The sequence below is a fragment of the Schistocerca piceifrons genome, chromosome 3 (genome assembly GCF_021461385.2).
Source record: "Schistocerca piceifrons isolate TAMUIC-IGC-003096 chromosome 3, iqSchPice1.1, whole genome shotgun sequence".
NCBI lineage: Eukaryota > Metazoa > Arthropoda > Insecta > Orthoptera > Acrididae > Schistocerca > Schistocerca piceifrons.
Genome location: NC_060140.1, coordinates 860,714,832 through 860,737,334, shown reverse-complemented (window position 1 = coordinate 860,737,334; position 22,503 = coordinate 860,714,832).

Genomic DNA, 22,503 nt, shown 5'->3' with positions numbered 1-22,503 from the left:
TGGCCTATTGATCCGTGGATCGACGCCACATAGCCCCCCCCCCCCCCCCCCTGCAGTATGGAGTACGTACCCGAGGGGAGGCGGGGGTGGGGGTTGGCGAGAGTTTAAGTGGGTTACAGTGAGTTCCTTCACATCTAACGGCACAGGCCATGTGGGAGGAGAGCGTGGAGCAAATCCTGGAATGCTGATGCTGAAGTCTTGAAGCAACGTCAGCGGTCATAGTCATTGGTCAGTGTGGGAGCACTGGTGTGGAAGGGTGTTGTTGGCAGGGAATCTAATGACCACCTTTCCACTTGGCCTAACATAAGCATGTAGGTTGCCACACATAGCACTTCCGAGAGATTTTGAAACGCTTCACTACACGTTGTGACATACCACCTAACAAGTCACATGAATCATCACACGCAAGCAGCACTAATGCGGTATCACCACTAACGACAACAGATAAGCCACAAATGTCATTAGGATGAACGTGGGTAGAGAGATCGTAAGTGGCGCCTGTTAACAGAGAGGTATGCTGAGCCGGTGGGGTGGGGAAACTGTAGCACGGTGAGGGCGGTGTGCTATGAGTAGAGGGGTGAGTGTCAGATGGTGAGGTCTGAGTGGGCATAGTGGAAACCTGCAGGCTGCACCGGTTAGAAGAGCGGCGCGATGTGCTGTCGCACGAAGATGGAACTGTTATATTAGAACCGTGGGAGCTGGGGCCTCTGCTATGGGAGCCAGGAGGCAGAAAACCATGGAATGAGTGTGGGCTCATTTATGAGGCCGGTGTTGGCGTGAGTTTACTCGAATCATGAGCAGAGGAAGAAGGCCGAGGGTGGCCAGAGAGCGTGGTCTCTTCAGTGATGGGTGAGGTAGGGGAAAACTCGACACAAGCAGGTTTAACCCTGTTGAGGGAGACAGTAGTTACTGAGCCCTTAATTACGATTTCCATTGTGTTACTGGTTCGTTTGACAACTCTGTACGGGCCTGTGTAAGGGGGCTGTAATGGAGCTTTTACAGTGTCGTCGTGAAGGAACACAAATTCGCAAGTGTCGAGCGCCTTGGGAACATATGTGTGCAGTGGAGTGTGGCTGGAAGGGGGCGGGGTTGAAGCTTGTTACAGTGTAACCTCACCCGTTCTACCAAGGACGGCAGTTTGGATGGTTTGGCAACTGGAGTAGGAGCAACAAGTTCGCCTGGCAGTGTAAGGGACTGGCCATAAATGAACATGGCCACTGAGCCTTTAAGGTCTTCCTTGAAAGTGGTCTGCAAACCGAGTAAGATGAATGGCAGGGCTTCCATCCAAAGGAGGCCATGGCAACGTAGGGCTGTCATAAGCATCCCATGCCAACGTTCCACGAGGCCATTGCTTTGGGGGTGGTATGCTGTTGAATGAATTTTCTTGATGCTGCACAGCCTACATAGCTCTGAAAACAAGGCAGACTCAAATTGATGGCCTAGGTTGGTCGTCAAGTAAACAGGGCAGCCAAAGCATGAAATCCAAGTGTCTATGAAGGATCGTGCCACTGATTTGGATGTAATATTCGGTAGCGGGGCAGCTTCCACCCAACGAGAGGTTCTGTCTATAATAGATAGCACTTATCTGTAACCCTCGGAGGGGGTGAGGGGGCCCACCAAGTCAATGTGAACGTGCTGGAAGTGACTGGGAGCAGTGGTGAAGCTGCCTAGTGGGGCGATGTGTGCCACGAAACTTTATTTTGTTGTCACGGAATGCAGGCACAGGCCCAGGCTTGGCAGTCGAGATGCATGTCACGCCAGACGAAGCACTCTGAAATAAGTCTGGTAGAGGCTCTCACATCTGGATGAGCTAGGTTGTGTAATTTGTTGAACTGTAGAGGTTTGGGTATGAAGGGACGCAGCGTACCAGTTGATTCGTCACACCAAATCTCGCCTATGACACCGGGAAAGGTGGATCGCACAGGTTTGAGTGACGAGCTGTGATCGGAAATGAGGTCCATAGTGTCCATGTCAGCAGACTGCAGCTGAGGCAAGTTAGAGAGGTCCATCAGAGTTGTGAGAGTGCTGACACGAGACAAAAAATCTGTGACCACATTATCTGCACCCTTGATGTATCGTATGTCAGAGTTAAATTGCAATATAAAGTCCAAATGATGGAAGTGTCTAGGTGGAGGGTCAGTCAGGGGTTAAAATGTAGAAGTCCCTACCCTCAACCTCGGCGCAAAAGTGTTTCACAGCCTTGTAAACTGCCAAGAGCTCCCTATCAAAGGCTGAGAACTTTTTTTGAGCGCTGTTGAGCTCTTAGAAAAAACTGCATAGGAGAGGTAGTATCTCCGATGGTTTGGCTGACAGCACCTACTGCGGTATCACTGGCATCCGTGGTAATAAAAAGTGTGGCGTCCCGATGCAGGTGGGCAACAGTCACTGCATTTGCTAGTAGGTGCTTCAGTTTGTCAAAAGCTTGTTCCATGGCAGTGGTCCAGGGGACCGGGTGGATACCGGTCGTATTTTTGCCAGCAAGGGCGTCTGTTAGGGGAGCCTGAACCTCGGCTGTGGCAGGCAAGTGCTTCCTATAATAGTTAACTGTTCCAATGAACCTGCACAGCTCCTTAAATGAGTGAGGGCGTGGCAACTCCAGAACAGGTTTGATTTTATGCTCAGGAGGAGTGAGGCCCTTAGCTGACACGATGTAGCCTAAGAATCTTACCGAAGTCTGGTGCAACTGGAGCTTCTTATTATTCAGTTCAACACTGGAAGTGGTAAGAGTTTCTTTAACAATCTGCAAATGTTCCTTGTTCTTTTGCAAAGTAGGACTGAAAATAAGAATGTCGTCCAAGTAAATGAAACAAAAAATCCAGATGAAACAACACCTTGTTTATGAAACTCTGCCAAGTTTATGCAGCGTTGCGGAGGCCAAAGGGCATGAACCGGTACTGGAAAAGGCCGAAAGGTGTTGTAACAGCTGTCTTTTCAATATCCTCTGGTGCCATCGGAATTTGATGATAGGCCCTCCTACAGTCCACTACCGAGAAATATTTGGCGCCTGCAAGAGCATGGTTAAAATCCGTGGCATTACGAACCGGCTGCTTGTCTATGATAGTATGAGAGTTCAACTTAGTATAGTCGCCAACCATACGCCAGGTGCCGTCACTTTTTGTGATGAAGTGGATAGGCGAGGCCCAGCATCCAGCAGATGGTTCGATGATGCCGACTGTTAAGAGATCGTCTATTTGTTCGTGAGCCACTTTCATGAGTTCTGGCTTGAGACGGCGTGGTCGGCAAGAGATAGGCAGTCTGTCTTGCAAGCGAAGTTTGTGGGTGGTGCCGTCTGTAACCACGGAAACACGCGACGCGGTACACGAGGCAACTGTCTGTGGTATAGTGTGTGCAGCGGCTGCTAGACTGGGTTGTGGCGCGGACGGCGAAAGTTTGCATAAGTGCCAACTGTTGGGTGGCTCGGAGTGACAAACAAGTCAGCTACGTGAAACAAGGTTAGTACACTGTTTATTAGTAACCGAAGGCACCGCTGTTGAGCTTGGTGGTGGTAGCGGGCAGCTGATGGCAGTAAATCAAAAACATTAACCTGCACCTGGAAAGTTAGCTGCCCAAGTGAGGAGGAGGTTGAATGTGTGCTCGAATTAACACAGTTAGAGCTGGAAGGAGCATGGACACTGTAGATTTTATGTGGCACACAGTCACAAATGCACTCGGGCGCGAGAACACTGTAGTGGTACCGACTAACCTTGTGTTGTTGCCGAGGTGTTGTGTGCTGCAAGCTGCTACTGAAGATAACTCATTACTTAAGTCGTTGAGGCGACGGCGTAGCTCAAGCTGTCCCAAGTGCAGGCATGTAGACTCGACACGCTCCGTGAGCCACTTATTGGTCCATGACAAGAGCTCGGAGGAGGGGTTATTACACTTCCTAGCCAGGTGGACCTGTTTAGCAGTACTATTGACACTCGATGAAGCACATGGGATGTGTTCCTGCATAGGGTGGTAGAACACTGTGTTCTTGATGAGGTCAGGCCACAGTTTGTGGTGTTGTACAAAGTCGATGCCCAAAATGGGATCGTCGATGTCAGCCACCAAGAAGGACCACTTCAGGTTGCAGTCAGGCGAGAGGGACACTGCATATAAAGTAGAACCTAAGCATGACAAACTACGTGAGTTTACAGCATGTCGTACAGTTTTGTGTAGTTGGATCTTTTCAGCAGCAAGACGAGATGGAAGTAGGGAAAGAATCTGCGCCCGTGTCGATGAGACAGTTTGTGCCAGAGTTCAAGTCATGGACATAGACTTGTTCATTTTAAACATTAGTGTCGGACACAGAATGGAGCGTGGGACAGCACCTGTTGTTTACGTCGCAGGAGGTGGCGCCACTGCCTACCTGTGGTTGAAGTTTGGGTAGGAGCACGGAGGTTTACAATTGCGTGCTTGTTCCCCGAATTTTGCATGGAAGAAACAGTATTTATGGGCAGATGTCTGCTCCTGCAAGTGGTCAGACGGTGGCAGCCCAGAATCTTCCACAGAGTCAGATGTGCTGTTGTTGTGCGGACGTGAAGGTGCCGGTAGTGCGGCGAGCTTGACAGACTTAGGTTTAGTGGGGCATCCACGTTGGGGGCTTGGTTGTGGTTAGAAACTGGCATAGCTGCCAGACTACTGGGCATGACGTTCACGTTGTAGAGTGGAGTAAGCTCAGTCAGCGGCGCGCAAGCATTCTCTATTTGGTCTATCTTCATAGGCGGAGATGGCCGTTTGGACAGACAGAGGCAGCTTGCCCATCCAAATTTCGGTGAGTGTGGTGTCTGGCACGTCGCATGCACCGATGAGGAGATGAAGGGATGGAGATCTGTTGCCGAGGCATTCTTCATAGACGAGCTATCAAACGTTTTCTCTTCTTGTCTTGGAGGCAAGTTCCAGTATTGCTTGTTTAGCTGTAGCGTAATTCTCGTTTGGAGGAGGTGACTTAACCAGGTCATAAATTAAATTGACACGGTTGTGGAGGTGGTTCATGAGGCATGTGAAACGGGCATTGTCATCAAGTGCACAGACACTGAAAGTTTGCTCAACCAGGTTGAACCAGAATTCCGGGTGGGCAGGTTTGAATGCTGGAAGTTTTGGTAGATTCGACAAACTGGCGGTCGAATAATGCGGGCAGCTGCTCACAGACGCAGGAGTAGGCAAATCAAAGTTAACTCTGTGGACGGTAGAGAGGAAGCTGTGTTCATAGTAGCTGGAGGGGAAGCGAAATCCATTAGCAGGAAGCCCAGCATGGAGAGAAGTGGGACCAGTTGTTGCGGCAGAAGGTCAAAGTGGTCATGGTGGTTGCTCGACAGGTTATTATGCAATTGATCCTCCACATCTGCAGCGAAATTGTCCATCACAGAGTCACTGATGAGCTTAGTGGAACCTGACGTGCTCAAATTACTGCACTGATGAACACTCGGAGTAACAGGCTGACGAATATCATTCACATATTGTGCAACTGGAGAGGAGTGATACACATGTGGAGCTTGCACATTCAAAAAGGCGTTCTGTTGTGGCACATTATGAAAATTATGCTCCCCACTATTTACAGTACTTGCATTAAAGTTCAGTATCAATGTGTAGTGGTTTCTTGCACTGCTGTGCGGCGAAAACTGAAGCACTTTGGGGCTAACAAAGCTGGAGTCAGAGACCGCTGGCGTCATGTTCAAAACCACTTCACCTGATGAGGTCCCTGGGTTCTCGAGGTTATAGGACTGCGGAAATTCATGTCAGGCACTGACTACAGCTGGCGTGCTTGAATTTAGTTGCTGTTGCTGGTGAAAACCGGGTGGCGGCGCATGTTGTGGAAGGCCATTGTGTAGCGGTCAAAGGTCCATGTGGAACGTGGAAGCCAGCGCGGTAGTCACTTTGTACTCGGTTCGACGGGTTATTCGAACTTCGTGGTCGCCACTGAAGGAGATATCAAGGTTGTGAGGTAATGACCATGGTTCTCTCTTCTAATCATCAATACTTTTATTACACGACAAACGTACAGGTCGAAGACTAGGCGGGAACTGAGGTCCTGGAAGTATACAAAACAAAGATCAACTCGAAGACATAATACACATATGATGTTCTGGCCTATCGATCTGTTGATCCACGCCACAAATTTATGGTCACATACAAAATTTTTTTTGAAATAGCCTTTCCTAAACAAATGTCACTTATAAATTCTGTACACAAACCAAATAAATGAATCACAACAGGAATAAAAATATCATGCCAGAATAAAAGGAACTTATATTTATTTATTCATCTGTAGACAACTTGTGTTGTATGGATGTTGTCAACTGTATACATGGAATGAGTATATACATAATAGTACTTCTGGTAGTAGATATTTCTATGGTGCAACTTAATCGTTTGTACACAAAACAAATACACACCAATCTTAGTTACAAATAAATATAAATTTACAAACGTATTCTTGCATGGATTACACAAAACAAATACACACCAATCTTAATTACAGATAAATATAAATTTGCAAAGGTACATTTATCTGCTAAATAATTTTTTGCAGCTTTCCTAAAGGCATGTATTCCAGTTTCAGCTTTGATCTCCTCTGTAAGTCTATTATACATTTTTAATCCATTAAATAATAAACTATTTTGGGTTTTTGTTTTGTTTTTTTGTATGAGATGCAAATGGTGGCAGGATCTAGTTCAGTGTTGGTGTATAGATCTGTTTTGTGTGTACTGGTCAATGTGTTTCTTTATATATATCACAGTCTGAAAGATGTATTCACATGGTACTGTCAAGATTCCCATGGTTTTGAATAAATCAGTACAGTGAGCTCTCTTGCTGCTTTTTGTTATTATTCGTACTGCCCTCTTTTGCAGCTTGAAAATTGCTTGTATGTTCTGCACATTTGTACCCCAGAAGGTTATGCCATAACTAATTATTGAATGCACATATGCAAAGTCTTAGCATATGAACTATTACATACTGACATAATTATCCGGAGTGCATAGCAAGCAGTAGCAATTTTCTTTTCTAGTGCTGCAATATGGTCGGTCCAGTTAAGCTGTGAGTCAACATGCATTCCTAGGAATTTTGTGTTTGTGACACAATCTATAAGTTCATCTTTAACTTTTAGGCCTATGCTATTATGTTTTTTATTTATGTGGAAATTAATACTGTTTTTTTTTTTTTAATATTGACAGTTAATTTGTTGCTTGCTACCCACTTGTATACATGATCAAGAGTTTCTTCAGCTTTGTCTCTCAATTTGTCTGGTGATTCATCACTGATAAGGATGCTGCTATCATCTGCAAATAGTATTGCTTCCCCGTATTTGACACTCTGGGGAAAATCATTGATATATATTAGGAAGAGTATTGGCCCTAACACACTTCCCTGAGGGACTCCTATGTTAATATGTTCTGGTTTGGAAATGTGTTTTGTCAATCTGCTGAACTTCATTTGTGAGATCTCTACACACTTTACCCTATTTTCCAAGTACGATTGAAACCAATTATTTACTGTTCCCCTTATTCCTAGTGCCTCCATTTTGTTTAGTAGTATTTTGTGGTCTACCATGTCAAATGCTTTGCTAAGGTCGAGGAATATGCCTGTTACATGTTCACCTTCGTCAAGTGCTTCTAAGACAAAATTTGCGAAGTGAGCTACTGATGAACCTGTGCTTCTTCCTGGCCTGAAACCAAATTGTTCTTTACACAGTAGGTTGTACTTGTTTAGGAAATTCATTAGTCTCTTTTTCATTATATTTTCTATTACCTTGGAAAAGGATGAGAGTAATGAGATGGGCCTATAGTTTTCTATATTTTCTGGATCGCCTTCCTTAAATAGAGGCAGGACTTTTGAACGTTTTAAGTATTCTGGGAAGCAGCCTGCAGTGAAAGGTTCATTTATGATGTGTGCCAAAGGATGTTGTATGCTGTCAATGCAGTCCTTCAGTAAGTACACTGGCACTTCATCTAAACCTGCTGATGTTTTATTCTTTAGATTCTTCACAACCATCCTTACTTCTTCTGTAGAAGTCGGTAACAGTAACATTGAGTTATCCATGTTGTTGTTGTTGTGGTCTTCAGTCCTGAGACTGGTTTGATGCAGCTCTCCATGCTACTCTATCCTGTGCAAGCTTCTTCATCTCCCAGTACCTACATCCTTCTGAATCTGCTTAGTGTATTCATCTCTTGGTCTCCCTCTACGATTTTTACCCTCCACACTGCCCTCCAATGCTAAATTTGTGATCCCTTGATGCCTCAAAACATGTCCTACCAACCGATCCCTTCGTCTAGTCAAGTTGTGCCACAAACTTCTCTTCTCCCCAATCCTATTCAATACCTCCTCATTAGTTACGTGATCTACCCACCTTATCTTCAGCATTCTTCTGTAGCACCACATTTTGAAAGCTTCTATTCTCTTCTTGTCCAAACTGGTTATCGTCCATGTTTCACTTCCATACATGGCTACACTCCATACAAACACTTTCATAAACGACTTCCTGACACTTAAATCTATACTCGATGTTAACAAATTTCTCTTCTTCAGGAACGATTTCCCTGCCATTGCCAGCCTACATTTTATATCCTCTCTATTTTGACCATCATCAGTTATTTTACTCCCAAAATAGCAAAACTCCTTTACTATTTTAAGTGTCTCATTTTCTAATCTAATCCCCTCAGCATCACCCGATTTAATTTGACTACATTCCATTATCCTCGTTTTGCTTTTGTTGATGTTCATGTTATATCCTCCTTTCAAGACACTGTCCATTCCGTTCAACTGCTCTTCCAAGTCCTTTGCTGTCTCTGACAGAATTACAATGTCATCGGCGAACCTCAAAGTTTTTATTTCTTCTCCACGAATTTTAATACCTACTCCAAATTTTTCTTTTGCTTCCTTTACTGCTTGCTCAATATACAGATTGAATAACATCGGGGAGAGGCTACAACCCTGTCTCACTCCTTTCCCAACCACTGCTTCCCTTTCATGCCCCTCGACTCTTATACCTGCCATCTGGTTTCTGTACAAATTGTAAATAGCCTTTCGCTCGCTGTATTTTACCCCTGCCACCTTCAGAATTTGAAAGAGAGTATTCCAGTTAACATTGTCAAAAGCTTTCTCTAAGTCTACAAATGCTAGAAACGTAGGTTTGCCTTTTCTTAATCCTTCTTCTAAGATAAGTCGTAAGGTTAGTATTGCCTCATGTGTTCCAACATTTCTACGGAATCCAAACTGATCTTCCCCGAGGTCCGCTTCTACCAGTTTTTCCATTCGTCTGTAAAGAATTCGCGTTAGTATTTTGCAGCTGTGACTTATTAAACTGATAGTTCGGTAATTTTCACATCTGTCAACACCTGCTTTCTTTGGGATTGGAATTATTATATTCTTCTTGAAGTCTGAGGGTATTTTGCCTGTCTCATACATCTTGCTCACCAGATGGTAGAGTTTTGTCATGACTGGCTCTCCCAAGGCCATCAGTAGTTCTAATGGAATGTTGTCTACTCCCGGGGCCTTGTTTCGACTCAGGTCTTTCAGTGCTCTGTCAAACTCTTCACGCAGTATCTTATCTCCCATTTCATCTTCATCTACATCCTCTTCCATTTCCATAATATTGTCCCCAAGTACATCGCCCTTGTATAAACCCTCTATATACTCCTTTCACCTTTCTGCCTTCCCTTCTTTGCTTAGAACTGGGTTGACATCTGAGCTCTTGATATTCATACAACTGGTTCTCTTCTCTCCAAAGGTCTCTTTAATTTTCCTGTAGGCAGTATCTATCTTACCCCTAGTGAGACAAGCCTCTACATCCTTACATTTGTCCTCTAGCCATCCCTGCTTAGCCATTTTGCACTTCCTGTCGATCTCATTTTTGAGACGTTTGTATTCCTTTTTGCCTGCTTCATTTACTGCATTTTTATATTTTCTCCTTTCATCAATTAAATTCAGTTTTCTTCTGTTACCCAAGGATGTCTATTAGCCCTCGTCTTTTTACCTACTTGATCCTCTGCTGCCTTCACTACTTCATCCCTCAGAGCTACCCATTCTTCTTCTACTGTATTTCTTTCCCCCATTCCTGTCAATTGTTCCCTTATGCTCTCCCTGAAACACTCTACAACCTCTGGTTCTTTCAATTTATCCAGGTCCCATCTCCTTAAATTCCTGCCTTTTTGCAGTTTCTTCAGTTTCAATCTGCAGTTCATAACCTATAGATTGTGATCAGAATCCACATCTGCCCCTGGAAATGTCTTACAATTTAAAACCTGGTTCCTAAATTTCTGTCTTACCATTATGTAATCTATCTGATACCTTTTAGTATCTCCAGGATTCTTCCAGGTATACAACCTTCTTTCATGATTCTTGAACCAAGTGTTAGCTATGATTAAGTTATGCTCTGTGCAAAATTCTACAAGGCGGCTTCCTCTTTCATTTCTTCCCCCCAATCCATATTCACCTACTATGTTTCCTTCTCTCCCTTTTCCTACTGACGAATTCCAGTCACCCATGACTATTAAATTTTTGTCTCCCTTCACTACCTGAATAATTTCTTTTATCTCATCATACATTTCATCAATTTCTTCATCATCTGCAGAGCTAGTTGGCATAAAAACTTGTACTACTGTAGTAGGCATGGGCTTTGTGTCTATCTTGGCCACAATAATTCGTTCACTATGCTGTTTGTAGTAGCTAACCCGCACTATTTTTTTTATTCATTATTAAACCTACTCCTGCATTACCCCTATTTGATTTTGTATTTATAACCCTGTAATCACCTGACCAAAAGTCTTGTTCCTCCTGCCATCGAACTTCACTAATTCCCACTATATCTAACTTTAACCTATCCATTTCCCTTTTTAAATTTTCTAACCTACCTGCCCGATTAAGGGATCTGACATTCCACCCTCCGATCCGTAGAATGCCAGTTTTCTTTCACCTGATAACGATGTCCTCTTGAGTAGTCCCCGTCCGGAGATCCGAATGGGGGACTATTTTACCTCCGGAATATTTTACCCAAGAGGACGCCATCATCATTTAATCATACAGTAAAGCTGCATGTCATCGGGAAAAATTACGGCTGTAGTTTCCCCTTGCTTTCAGCCATTCGCAGTACCAGCACAGCAAGGCCGTTTTGGTTAATGTTACAAGGCCAGATCAGTCAATCATCCAGACTGTTGCCCCTGCAACTACTGAAAAGGCTGCTGCCCCTCTTCAGGAACCACGTTTGTCTGGCCTCTCAACAGATACCCCTCCGTTGTGGTTGCACCTACTGTACGGCCATCTGTATCGCTGAGGCACGCAAGCCTCCCCACCAACGGCAAGGTCCATGGTTCATGGAGGAGGGAGTTATCCATATAGTTCAATTTTTGTTCAGGCTGTTTTTTGCCAAACTTTTGCTGTAGCTTGGTAGCAACACTGCTGAAGTACTCATTTACAGTATTTACTAGTGTATTTGGGTTATGTATAATAGCACCATTAGGTTTAATTTGAATGTTTACTGTTTTTAATTTATTACTGTTTGTTTCCTTTTTGGTAACAGTCCAGGCTGCTTTAATTTTATTTTCTGCCTTTTCTATAATACTGTCATTGTGGGCTTTTTTTGCATCTTGTAATACTCTTCTGTATATTCTTTTGTATGTGTGGTAGTAGTTTAGGAAACCAGGATCACTATGGTAGTTTTTTAACCTGTTCAGTTGTTTGAGTGTTGCAGAGGATTTCCTTATTCCTTTGGTCACCCAGGTATTTCTTTTGTGTGAGTGTACTGCAGTTTGCACCTATGGGAATGCTTCATCAAATCTGAGTTTAAATAGTGACATGAATTTCGAAAATTTCTTATTTACACTAGTTTCAGCATACACTTCTTCCCAAGTTATACTGTTTATTTGCTTGGCAAATTCTGATCTGTTTGGTTTGGAGAAAACCCTTCTGTATGTGTATGTTTTAGTTGTATTGTCTATATTTATGTTTAATTTTAGGATTTGACAGGAGTGATCAGAAAGGCCAAGGTTATCTACAATAATTTCACAACTTTCTTTATGTCTGTGATGATGTGATCAATTGTTGATGATGAGTTTTTGGCTATCTTCGTGGCTCTGTTAACTAATGGTGATAACTTATAACAGCGCAATATATTCAAGAATGAGTTACAGAATCTATTTGGGTTTTGTGTGTTTATATTTAAGTCTCCACAAATGAGAACCTTCCCTTTAGAATTCGAAGCCATGTCTAGAATCTGGATTAGTTTTGCAGTGAAAGTATCTATATCACCACTGGGTGAACGGTAAATACATATTATAGTTAACCTGTGTGCCTCATCTGTCTTGCTCATCTCTATGGCTGATATTTCTATGTGTTTTTCCTCACTTACAGAATTAATATCATTTCTAATTTTATAGGCAATTCCTTGCTTAACATATATACATGATCCACCACCTCTAATGGTGGTTCTACTATAATGACATGCTAGTATATATGAGTTTAAATTTATTAATGTTATTTCAGTTCCTCTACACCAATGTTCAGTAATGCATGTGACTGAACTGTTTAAAGTTTGTAGTTCCACTTCTAATTGTTGCACTTTGCTTCTGACAGATTGTATATTTTGATGAAAGACTGAGAAACGAGCACAGCTTACCTTGCCTGTATCTTGTTTGCATTTTGTTGACAGTGACTGATGCTTTGCACTGGTTTGTCCCAGTTTTTTTCTCCTCTTGGTGCTGAACCATAAAAAATCCTCCTTTGGAGTGATGTACTTTCTTGTCCTCTGGCTCCTTCTGATGGGGTGTGGTTTAGCTGGTGGCTTCTCCATTGGTACTGTCGTTTCTGGTGCTACTGCTGTTGTTGGCTTTGCTGTTGTCCGTCCCACTGTTGCTGTGTCTCCTGTTCTTATTGTTGGTGGTGGTGGTGAAGGTTCTGCTGATGTCAGTTCTGCTGCTGACGAGATGACTGCCTTTGTTGATTTTTCTTGTACTGTGGAATGTTCTATTACTGATAGTGGTATAACAGTTGTTTTTGTGTTGAAGGTGTTTTGAAGTAGTTTTAATTCCTTCATTATCATGTTCGCCAGATATTCTTTCCCAAACCTGTTTAAGTGTAGTCCATGTTGTGTATGGAATATGAATACTCAAAGCAAACCACAAATCCTGTATTTATCAACTACTTTAAACAATATAAACAAATACTTAGACAAGTCATAACAAAAGCAAAGTAAATGGAAAACAACAAACAAATAAAAAATTCCATGAATAAGACTAAAGCACCTGATTGCCAAAACATTACAACTCACAACCAGACAGCAATACACTCCAGTCAGATACAAAAATTCTTATAAGAACCCTATTCATGTCTCCTACAACACCTGAGACATTATCTGTCATTATAAAAAGGTTACCCAATAAGTATCTAGCAGGTACTGATGAAATACCAGATATTATCATCAAAGCAAGTGTAGCATCTATCATAGAACCATTAATGGATATTTTCCAGTCATCAACCGTGAGTAGTGTATTCCCGAAAAATCTGAAAATGGCAAAAGTGACACCACTGTACAAGAAAGGGGACAAACATGAAGCTGCAAACTATAGACCTGTATCAGTAGTGTCAGGCTTTGGTAAAATTCTTGAAAAACTATTTCTTAGAAGGCTGACAGCATTTCTAAATAAAGAAAACATAATAAGTGATGTGCAACACAGATTCAGAACTGGCAGACCAACACAGTCAGCTATTTATACCTTCTTAAATGGAATTATAACTGCAGTAGATAATAAGCAACATGTGTCTGGCATATTTCTTGAACTTAGTAAAGCCTTCAATGTAACTGATCATAATACTCTGTTGCAGAAGCTAGGTAATTATGGAATATGAGGCCTGCCAAACAAGTGAATACATTCTTACCCTCATGACCGTCAACAGATCACTCAAATAAAATACAAAGACATAAAAACACAAAAAATTTGTAATTTTTACAGTAATGCACAAAACATTACACATGGAGTTCCTCAAGTGCCAGTCCTTGGGCCAATTCTTTTCATTCTTTATGTTAAATGATTTGTCAGAAAAAATAACTAAAGGGACAACAGTACTTTCTGCAGATGACACAAATATCCTAATCGAATCATGTGATGAGGAAAGCCTACAAAAAACAGCTACAGGTATAATACAAAATTTAACACAGTGGTTCAGAACAAACAAGCTAATAATAAAGAATGCAAAAACAGTGACAGTCAATTTCCACAATTCACAGAAACTACATCCTGCAAGACCAATTTTTAAAATTGATGGAAAAACTGTCTGATCTGTGAGCAATAGGTATACATATTCAGCAAAACTTAAAATGGGAGACACGTCTCAATCATGTAAATAAAAAGTTAAACACACTTACGTATGCAGTAAGAATCCTCGCACAAAATACAAGCTGTGCATTAGTGATCACAATGTACCATGGCAGTATTCAGTCACTGCTGATGTACGGCAGTATCCTTTGGGGAACTCCTTAGGTACAAACAAAACATTTAGGCTACAGAAAAAGATTGTTAGAATAATAAACCATGCTAAGTACAGAGACTCCAGTAGACCAGTATTTAAAAATCTCAATATACTGCCTCTTCCTTGCTTATATATGTATGAAATACTAAATTTCACAAAAGGAAGTATTTTAAAAGATGGAAATATCTTCAAGTATAACTGTGTATACTACCCTCATGATACTAGGCAGAAGCATTATTTGCATGTCAATACAGTAAGTACAAACATTTGTAAGAGAGTAGTGTATCATACTGGCATAATGCTGTACAATGGAAATCACGTGCCATCCTATCTGAAACAGATGCAAAATTTACAAAAGTTTAAAGTGAAACTGAAAGAGTACTTGCATGACCACTGCTTTTATTCTGTTTCTGAGTTTTTAGAGTACCAGAAAAGTATAGTGTAACTGCTCAAATATTCTTAACCAAGATTATTACATAACAGGTGTAAATTAAAGTGTAGGGCTATAGATACAGAGATGCTGAGTGAAATGTATGTGGCTGTCAAGAAAACAATGCATGATGTCTTAGTGACTGCTGTAGCAGAATATTGTCAAATGATCTTTCACACAACCTAAAGAAATTCAGGTTAAATGTAAGTACTGTTAGTGGCACCAAAGTCAATGTTCAGTCCGTAGCAAATGAGACAGGAACTGAAATTGAGGGTAGCAAAGCAAGAGCTAAAATGCCTACCTCCATTTTCAAATGCTCCTTTACAAAGGAAAACTCAGGAGAATTGTTCCAATTTAATCCTCATACCACTTAAATGATGAATGGAATAAATATTAGTGTCAGTGGTGTTGAGAAAGAGATGAAACTGTTAAAATTGAACAAATATCCAGGGTCCGATAGAATACCTGTCAGATTATATATTGAATTTGTGGGTGATTTACCCCCTCTTCTAACTTTAATCTGTTATAGATCCCTCAAACAAAAAAATCATGCCCAGTTCTTGGAAAAAAAGCACACATTACACCCATCTACAAGAAGGAGAGTAGAAGTGATCCACAAAACTACTGTCTGATATCCTTGACATTAATTTGTTATAGAATCTTAGAACATATTCTGAGTTCAAACAATATGAGGTTTATTGAACAGAATGATGTCCTCAATGCCAACTAGCATCACGGGATTTTGAAAACATCGATCATGTGAAACCCAACCTGCACTGTTCTCACTTGACATACTGAAAGCTTTGGATCAAGGCAATCAGGTAGATGCAGTATTTTTTGATATCAGAAAAGCATTTGACTCAGTACCACAACTACACTTACTGTCAAAAGTTCGATAATATGGGGTATCAAGTGAAATTTGTGACTGGACTGAGGACACAGCATGTTATCTTGGATAGAGAGTCACTGTCAGATGCAGAAGTAACTTTGGATGTACCCAAGGGAAATGTGTTGGGACACTTGCTGTTTATATTATATATTAATGACCTTGGAGACGATGTTAATAGTAACACCAGGTTTTTTGCAGTTGATGCAGTTATCTATAATGAAGTACTATCCAGAAGGAGCTGCATAAATATTCAGTCAGCTCTTGATAAGATTTCAAAGTGGTGCGAAGATTGACAACTTACTTTAAATATTCAGAAATGTAAAATTATCCACTTCACAAAATGAAAAAAAAAAAAAAAAAAACATTAGTATCCTCTAACTGTGATATCAATGAGTCAGTCTTAGAATTGGCTAACTCATACAAATACCTGGGTGTAACCCTCTGTAGGGATATGAAATGGAATGATCAATTACACTCAGTCACAGGCAAAGCAAGTGGTAGAATACTCTTAAAGCAGGTGGTAGATTTCAGTTTATTAGTAGAATACTGGGGAAGCACAATCAGTCTACAAAGGTGATTGCTTATAAATCACTCATGTGACCCATCCTAGAATATTGCTCAAGTGTGTGGGACCCATATCAAAGAGAACTAACATGAGATATTAAACGTATACAGAGAAGTGCACCATGAATGGTCACAGGTTTGTTTAATCTGTGGAAGAGTGTCATAGAGATTGTGATGACTGTGATTCTACCCTGTCACTAAGTATCGCCAAAATACCCTAAAAGTACCGTGTTAACTAATGCAGTCCAAATCAAGTCGAATCCAAATAGACGTTTCTCCAAATTTTACTTCCCAACACAATATCTGACCGTGCATTTATCCCAGTTTAGCACAGAACAACCATATTAAATAAGATTGAAGGACATTGACAAAAAAATTTGTTTCTACCATCAATAAACAAAAGAATACCAAAGGTGAGTGATGAACCCACAATTTTACACGACTCTCATTCAAAGTAATCACAACCCGTGTGGTTTGACAGCTACCCACCTTTGAATTACCCACTATAGAATGTTAGCACCAATAGCAAGCGAGCTTCACTGTCATTGGTTGGCGTTTAAGAAATTAATGGCGGGCGCCCTTGTCCAAGTAGCAAAGCATTACAATACTTCTGGTAAATGCTACGGCACACGAATTTACACACATACCCTCCAAAAGTTATAAAAAAAATACATATCAGCGATAGCGGATTTAAAATGTAAAAAAAATGAAAATGGAAATCATTATAAGGGAAATGGCTACTGCTAATGAAAGTCAACAATGTCTACACAGAACACACCACTTCGTGGGGAACACTTTTATTCTAAAGAAGACAAATGTTACGTGTATGTCAGCCAAAAGGAAATTAAAATTGTTTGCAATAATTTTGAGTCTTTGAGAGGAGAGTGCTGCTTTTAAATCTTATCTTGTGTGTTGTGACGATGGTCGCGATATCGACGGCAGCTGGCTGGTCCTGGTGAAACGCTGAGATCTGCCCCCCCGGTCGTGTGATTGCAGCTGATGATTTTTCCTCGTAATCGGGTGGGCGGTGGTATTCATTAAGCTGCAAATCTGATTACAGTGGCGTTTTGCAGGCCACAGGTTGGTCGATGTAATTGTTGTTACAGATGTCCGTATGTGCACAGTATTAATGTTTCTGGCACACACAATTTAAGTTTACTTATGCCACACACAGTTTATAAAACTTGCCGACGGCGAATTCTATAGAAAGTCAATTCGTATTATGACTGCCGCGATCAAGAAAAACCGTCCTGGGCAGGAATGTACTCACACACGATAGACAGTTCGCATAAGTTCATAACGACTGTTACTGATTATAGGCGTCCGACAGTTCATCGAAACGCGAATAAATATGTAAGTTCACAGTACTTGAGTGTACGAAAACACAGTCAAAATACAAGTGCAGTTCAATTCACAGACACAGAGCTACAATACCGCCAATTCTTGGTTGCATTGTCATAGTTACTTCGTCTCACGGCACAGTCTCAGTATTTACTTCGCCCAGTTTCTACACTCACTATTATCATATCACGTACTGGTACCAAACAGTCATTCAAAACGTACATCGCTTGCCACTAAGCTCAATCTTCACCAGTTCGTAAAAGTCACAACTCGCACAGTAAAACATGCGTCTGCCTCTCTAGCTACCCAACGACACACACCCTCTTTGTTGGATCGACTATCGATATTGCTCTCTCTCTTTCTCAATACTCTCACCCACAGTTTATACAACATCAAAGTAAATTACATATATCTTCACACAACTATTTTCTACCAAACTTATTACAGTAAATGAAAAACACAAAAAAATTAAAGCTTTCCACAATCAATAAACTCTAAACATATTTATCTACTTACAAAAAAAGAAATAATTTCCAGTTACATATTACATCTAGAAAACAACTTTTATCTCTATATTACAGGACAAAAGAAAAAAATGCGCTACAACAGATGGGGAAAAAACAATATAAAAATGTGTATCTATTGCAAAATAACGATGTCTTCACAAGATATTGAAGGAACTGAACTGGAAGACTCTTGAAGATAGATGTAAACTATCCCAAGAAAGTCTATTAACAAAGGTTCAAGAACTTGCTTTAAATGTTGACTCTAGGAATATACTACAATCCCCTATATATAGTTCACATAGGGCTCGTGCGAATAAGATTAGAATAATTACTGCATGCACAGAGGCATTCAAATAATCATTCTTCCTACCCTCTGTATGTGAATGGGACAGGAAGAAACCCTAATGACTGGTACAATGGGATGTACCCTCTGTCATGCACCTCACAGTGCTTTGCAGAATATCGACACAGATGTAGGTTTTAAGTACCCCTCTTGCAGACATCTATGTTTTTACAACAAATACTTTGAGGATTGTTGACTGGTCTGCCTGTTCCCCTGACTTATGACACATAGAGCATATCTGAATTGTGATGAGAAGATTTGTACATTAATATCAGCTTCCAGCCAGCAGTTTTCACTACCTGACACAACGTATGTTTCAGGCATGCCAGGAAGTTCCACAAGACCACATCCAGAGATTGTTTATCTCCCTGCCACATACAATACAAGAGTGTATTCACTATGTTGGCCCAGAACTCAAGACTGATGGATATCACTTTCAAATTAAAAGAATGTTTAATTACTTAATACCTATTATGGGATACAATAAGTTATGTAAAACAGATGTTACATTCACACTTTTAAAATATTCAGAAAAGTGTTAAAATAATGTTTCAAGAAACCCTAAATTTCAAAAACACCCCCTATAAGGTCACAGTACCAGAATCCTTTTGCATTGTGTTTCCTCATAACAGTAGTGCAGGTGCATTTTTTATAGCTGCAAAACTGCTAAAACTAAAATTTGGCAACTTCGAAATTATAAGCAACAGTTTCTAAATTATTAATTTAGCTTGAGAAGTTGATCACCATAAAGCAGTAGCCATAGTCACAAAATGTGTCTCAGAGATTATGCCATGGGCACTACTGAACAAAAGGATGCAAGTCAATGCAAAGAGGGAGATTTCTAAGTGCAAAGCAGACAGAAATGAGCTTTTTGGCCTACTTATCCAAATAATGGTGCCACCTCAATTTATTATCCATCTGGATGCCTAAGAACTTCACACAGGGAGCATCACCCTATGTATGCCCATTGATCTCTACTTCTGATATCTGTAAGTCATTTTTATTTCTTTTTGACAATATTGTGAAAAGGATAGTTGCTACTCACAATATAGTGGAGCTGCTGAGTAGCAGATAGGCACAACAAAAAGACTGTCAAAAAGTGAGCTTTTGGCTGACAAGACTTTAATCGGAAACAGATAACACACACATGCACACTCATGCAAACGCAACTCACACACACATGACCACAGTATCTGGCTGCCGAGCCCACACCACGAGTAGTAACACATGATGGGAGAGGCCAACGGGTGGTGAGGGTAAGGGGGAATCTGGGGTGGGGAGGGGGAAGGATTGAAGGAAAGGATGAGGGACAGTAAAGTGATGCTCTTTGGAGCATATATCCTACACTCTCATAACCCTCATGGCCTCAATCTTCATTAGTCATTGTCCTTACCCATCTGCACCCTACCCTGTTCCCATTCCAGCATTTCTCAGCCCTCTATTTCACCATACCCTCTCTCCACCTCATCCTAATGCTGCTCTTTACCATTCCTCGCCCCTGTGCTGCAGTGGAGGAAGTGTTGTAAGGATAACTCCCATGTGTGAAGTTCAAAAATGATGGTGGTGGAGGGGAGGGCCCAGAAGGTCCAGGTTGTGAAGCAGCCATTGAAATCAAACAGTTATGTTCAGCTGCATGTTGTGCCACAGCGTGGTCCATTTTTCTCATGGCCACAGTTTGGTGGTGACCATTCATCCTGGTTGCTGGGTGGTGGGAGGTTTTGGGGTGTGTGGGGATAAGGCACAGGAAATCTGGGGGATAGTGCCTATCTGTGAAGGGCTTTGTGAGACATTCAGCAAAGAGGAGGAGGTCAACATCCAGGTAGGTGACACACTGAGTTGTGGAGGACCAGGTGAAGTTGATGGGAGAGAAGGCATTGAGGTTGTGAAAGAATGAGGATAGGGTTTCCTGTGCCGGAGTCCAGGTCATGAAGGTATCATTAATGAGCCTGAACTTGACCAGTGATTTAGGTTTTTTGGAGGCTAGGAAGGTTTCCGCTAGATGGCCCATAAACAGGCTGGCATAGGAGGATGTGCCATGTGGATGCCTATGGCAGTGCCATGGATTTGTTTGTGTTCCTTTCCTTCAAAGGACACATAGTTGTGTATTAGAACAAAGTTCATAAGGTGTACAAGGAGTGAGATGTGGGTTTGGAGTCTGAAGAACATTGGGAGAGGCAGTGTTCAGTACCAACAAGACCATGGCCATGAGAGATATTGGTGTATGGGAGGTGGTGTCAACAGCGATGAGAAGGGATGCAGGAGGTAAAGGGGTGGGGATGGTGAAGAGTTGTTGAAGGAAGTCATTGGCATTTTTGATATGAGAGACTAGATTGGTGTTGGAGGTGTTGGTCAATGAGGGTTGAAATTGTTTCAATGAGAGCACAATAACCAGCTACACTGGGACATCCAGGATTGTTGGGTTTGTGGATTTTGGGGAGCACGTATAAGGTGAGTGGGCATTGTGTCATAGGGATGAGGAGGCAAATGGATTCAAGGGAGAACTTCTGGGAAGGGCCTAAGACACCAGTAGTCACTGTGATTCACAACAACAGTGATGGTACCTTTGTCCACAGATTTGAGGCTGTGTATGGCTGTCCTTTTTCATGCTGAAAAGTTGGTGTTCTAAAGAAGAGACCTGCAGAAGGATGGTGAGGCCAAGTAGGTGGTAAGAAATATCCTGGAAGGTGACAAGGCTGTACTTAGAAGGGAGAGTGGAAGATTGTGGTGAGGTGGAGGAATGACTGGGAGGCATGGTTCAACATTAGGATCAGGTTGTCATTGGTTGGAGGGATAAGTGCCAAAGAAGGGATTGGGTGAAGGACTGTTGGACTTTGACAAGTCCAACATTGTTATGGACGTTAGGCCTTTGGTTAGGGTTTGAACTACCGTGGGGCTGAGGATTTTGGTGAAAAGTTTAACAAAATTGTTCTGTAACTGTTTCAGCTTTGGATTTAGTAGGGTGTTGTAGGGAATTTTGAAGAATGTGTCAAGTTGAGAATGGCAGCTAGGCGGTGTCTGATGCTATAATGGGCTCATCAGATGGAAAACTGTAGTAGTATAAGGGTGCTTTAGTGGTGCCTCAGTGCAGCAGTAGGATGTCAGCAGACTGGGCAACTTATGGAGGTGATGTGTGGAATATTCTTCCAGATGATTGAGTGCAAGGGATTCAATTTCAAATATCTGATGCATGTAGTAGGGATTGCACAGCACAGTATCTTTCAAAGGGGGCAGAGGTGGTTCTGGGATGCCCGTGCCATGGATATGTGCTTATGCAGTACCATGCTTGTGAGGAACAGGGACTGGCAGAACCTGAAAAGTTGAAGGTCATTGTGAAAGGAGTGGAGGGTTCCACAGACAGTATTTGTATGGGCAGGCCATTGGATGGGACTCCATGGTTTAGACAGCATTTAAGGAAGAGGATGTGGGACTGAGTTTTAGAAACAAATCCACAGCACAGCCATGGGCACATGCAAGGCACCCTCCTATCTACATACATAACCACAAGCTGCTGTACAGTGTGTGGCGAACGGTACCTGGTACCACTACTAGTGATTTCCGTTCCTGTTCTGCTCACAGATAGGGTGAGAGAAAAATGACTGTCTGTATGCCTTCACATGAGACCTAATTTCTCATATCTTATCTTTATGGTCCTCATGTGAAATGTATGTTGGTGTTAGTAGGATTTTTGGGAATCACCTTCAATTGATACTTCTCCTAAATTTCTCAATATTGTTCTCACCAAAAATAGTCACCTTCCCTCCAGGGATTTCAATTTGAGTTCCTGAAGCATCACCATAGCATTTGTGTGTTGTATGGATCTACTGTTAACAAATATAGCAGCCCACCTCTGGTCTAGATTCCAAACGCATTAATGGTACTCAACAATGGATTGTGATAGTGTCCTATATGCAGTCTCCTCTGCAGATGAACCACACTTTTCTAAAATTCTTGCAGTAAACCAAAATCGACCATTCATCTTCCCTACTGCAGT